We start from the raw sequence: 3,603 nt of genomic DNA, 5'->3' as shown, positions 1-3,603 counted from the left end.
CGCAGGCCAATCGGAGCCCCCATCGCGGGCACGCCTCGGCGCGCTCGCGGGGGAGGAAGCCGGGCCCGCGAAGGCTGCGCGGCGGGGAGGGGCCGAAGGCCCCGCCCCGCGGAGGACGCCCGGGGTTGAAGGCCCCCGGGCTGTCGCCCAGGCCCCCGAGAGTTGTGAGCAGCCCGGGACAGTGGTAGAAATCGGTTTGGACCGTCCGGACTGCACGGAAGGCTCTCTGGCCCTTGTCCCCAGGTGGCATCTCCCTGACGCGGGGCCGCAGCCCTTCCTCCTCCTCCCCGCCTATCGCGGCCGGGCTTCCCCTACTCTAGCTGCTTTGGGCAGGTGACGCCTGAATCCTCAGCTGGGCGCCCAGAGACCCCAAGACTGGTGACACCGCGCGGGAAGCAGCCCCAAAGAGATCACACGCCCAGCTCTGGCCCGCAAACTATTTTGATCTAAAAGCCGCCACCGCACACGGGTTCCACGGGCCCAGCCAGTGGCCTGCGCTGCTCCCAGCCCTGCGCAGCTTTGGTCCCTGCCTCGGTGGCCCCGATGCCAATCTCGAGGCAGACGGAAGGGAGTTCCCCACCGGCCCCCAGCCGACCGAAGCTGACCACCCCGTTTCTCTCTACTTTCCCCTCAAAACAAGTTTCAGGATGGCGCAGGCCTCGTTCTTCTTTCGTTGTGGCGACCCGTGGCTCTTTGAAAAACATGGTGGGGCCTGCAAAACGCATGCTTTCCGAATTTGTTTCCTCCACGCAAGTATCCACCGTCCTGCATCGTGGAAAAGGACGCAGGTCCGTGACAAGAAGAAAACTGCGGAGCGGATGCACAGCTAAGGGCCCCGCTTCCAGAGAAGGGGATTTTCTTTCTCCCTGTGATGGAAAGTGGTCCCCGCGGGAGGATGCGCTCTGGGCCGCTCTGCGAGGACCTCCGCCGTGCTCTGGCCCTGCCTACCTCAGGGCTGGGCGTCTCCCAACTACTCTGGGCTTCACAGCTAACAGACCTTTCCTCTCCCCGCTTCTTAGGCCAAGAATTTGGGCCTAAGACGGGATACCGTGGGGAGGGGAATCGGAAAAATCAAGCCCCTTTCAGTCGGCATCATCACCCCAGATGCGCTCCCTGGGCTCTGGTGAACGAACGCGTGCCGAGCCTCCCGGCGCTTTGGAGACTGGGCTGGATATTCGTTGCCTCTGGCGCTGGACAGGTGCGAAACGACACATTCCCAGCCTCCGCAGGAAAGCATCAGAGAGTCTGACGGAGGTGGTAAGATCTTGTCCTGGACCTGACCTTTGCCCAGCGCAGGCCATTTCGTCCTCGCCAAACGAAATCAAGCCGCCAGTGCTCTCCAGGGGGACGGGCTGTGGCCCAACCACCAGCACCCCCTGGAGAGCTGGCCGGTACACCGCTCTCTGGGCCTCATACTAGCCTTTCAGGCCCATTCCGAAGCAATGGACAGTGGGTGGTCTCTTACTGGATCTTTATAGAGAGACGACTCCTTGGAGTTGTCGGTGGCCGGGGGCCCAGGCGAACGCGTCCTCGGAAGCGCTGGCAGGAGCCGCCGAACTGAGGAAAATGCGTTGCCAGACCCTGGCTGGTCAGACCTCTGGAGCTTCCAGGAGAAAGGCCCACCTGGGCGTGGCCAGGTAGGGCCCTGGGTCTGCCTGCCATTCTTCCCCGGAGCGGCGGTGGAACCAGGACCTGCCGCTTTTAGGATTTGTAAATTCCATTCGTGGAGTGGTTTCTATTTGCAGCCATGCCCTTTACTTGTCCCTCCGCCTGATTTCTCCCTCTCCCTCTATGGAGAATTAACAGACGGTTTCCAGTAAAGGGGACTCTTGTGGGTCCCAGCACCCGGCCCAGGACCCGGCACAACTCCATCGCCCGGGAAGGCGCTCTGCTGGTGGATGCCAGAACCAACTGACTGAGGTGGCTGGCACTCCGGGTCCCCAGCCAGAGGTCGCGGGGGCCTCCAGGGGAAGGATTAGTGGCTGGAGCCACCGCTAGTTGGCGCCTGCGCCCTGCCAGCCGCGGAGTTGCCGGGCCTGGCCCTTTGCACAGATGTGTGCCAGCTGCGGGCTTCCTCCTGTGAGCTGCCTTTTTGGATAGACTGCCCATCTGATTCCACGCCAACTGTGCGACCACGTCTTGGACAAACGGTGGCTTAGTGTCAGACGGAAGGCCGCCTTCCCCACCTCCCACGGACAGATGCTATTGCCTTCGCATCTGGAGCCTCAGGAGGGTCCCGCACCCTCCCACCAGCAGAACTCCCCATCCCCCACCAGAAACGCACCGCTCTCTCGTTCTGGGAGCGGGGCGGGACCACGGAGAGACAGGCCTGCTGGTTCTCCATTTCCAACACCCAGGCTGCTTCCTCGCCTCCTGGAGTTCTCTCCACCAACCCCAGGCGCTCAGCACCCCCTCTCTCCATCTTACATGGAAGTCATCTCCTCTCCCTTCTGCCCCACAGATGGACAAACAACCCACTTTGTCTCAAATGGCCCCTGCCTAAGAGCACCCTAGGGTCCATGCACAGTGAGGAAGTGCAAGGGCCTGTTGCCCCTGAAGGAGAACTTTGGCAAGTCCAGTCCCCTCTGCTCTGTGGGACTCACACCTCCCATCTAAGAAATGTCCAAATCTCACACTCAAAGCTGGCCAGGACTCACAGAGCTTGGTTTCCCAGGCTGACTGGGGAGGGGAGGACCATCTGGTTCCAGAGTGCCATGGGCCCCTCCCCCTCTCCTTCCCCAGGAGGGACCAGGTCCATCCTAAATATCCCAGGAGCCCTGGCCAGTGAAGAGCGCAGAACACTCTTCCCAAAAGGCATTTCTCCAGTCTGGCCTCCAGTCCCCCTCGGGAGGGACCCATGGTGGAACCTGTCTCCTGCCTAGTGCCCTGTCGCTCCCTGAGCCTCAGACTCTGTTAGTGGAGGTAACTCTAATACAGCTCCAGTTCAGAGTGGAGAGGAGTAGAGATTCCCTCTGGGAGGAGAGGGACTTTGTGTTTCAGTGTATCTCAAATGCCATTATCATTTACTGTGAAAGAAAATGTGAGCAAGTAAACTGGGACTCCTGTGCAGCCCGGTTCAGATACATGTATTCACATAAATTTGGATATTATACAGGAGCATAAAATATATTGTCTAACATCTGTGTGTATATATGTATAAACACATTATATACCATACCCTGGTGTATATATAGGTATGTAAATTTAAGACTTGTGAGAAATAGTAATGAGAACAGTAATATATCTAAGTTGAGGCTTGTCTCCTGCACGGTGGAATCAGCTCTGGGGTCATCCCTCCTGGGTGCCTTTTTGGATAGACTGCCCATCCGATTGTCTGAAAGGATCCAGAATCTTGAGAGAGGACAGCTGTGCTTTCCAATCACAGTTTGGATTTGTCTGAAAGGGCAGGACTCGGAGGGGAGAGAACCCTGTTTGGAACTGCTGATCCCACTGTTCATTGCCTGTGTGGCCCTGGCCCGGTCCTGCACCCTCTGGTGGTGGGGGGCAGCCAGGCTTGCTGGGTCTGACCACGTGCAGGTGTTACGCTGGGGCTGGGCAGGTGCAAGCCTCACCCAATGGGCGGTGGTAGGTGTCTTGCCCAGT

Source organism: Marmota marmota, unplaced genomic scaffold, assembly GCF_001458135.2.
Source record: "Marmota marmota marmota unplaced genomic scaffold, marMar, whole genome shotgun sequence".
Taxonomy (NCBI): domain Eukaryota; kingdom Metazoa; phylum Chordata; class Mammalia; order Rodentia; family Sciuridae; genus Marmota; species Marmota marmota.
This window is presented reverse-complemented; position numbering follows the sequence as displayed.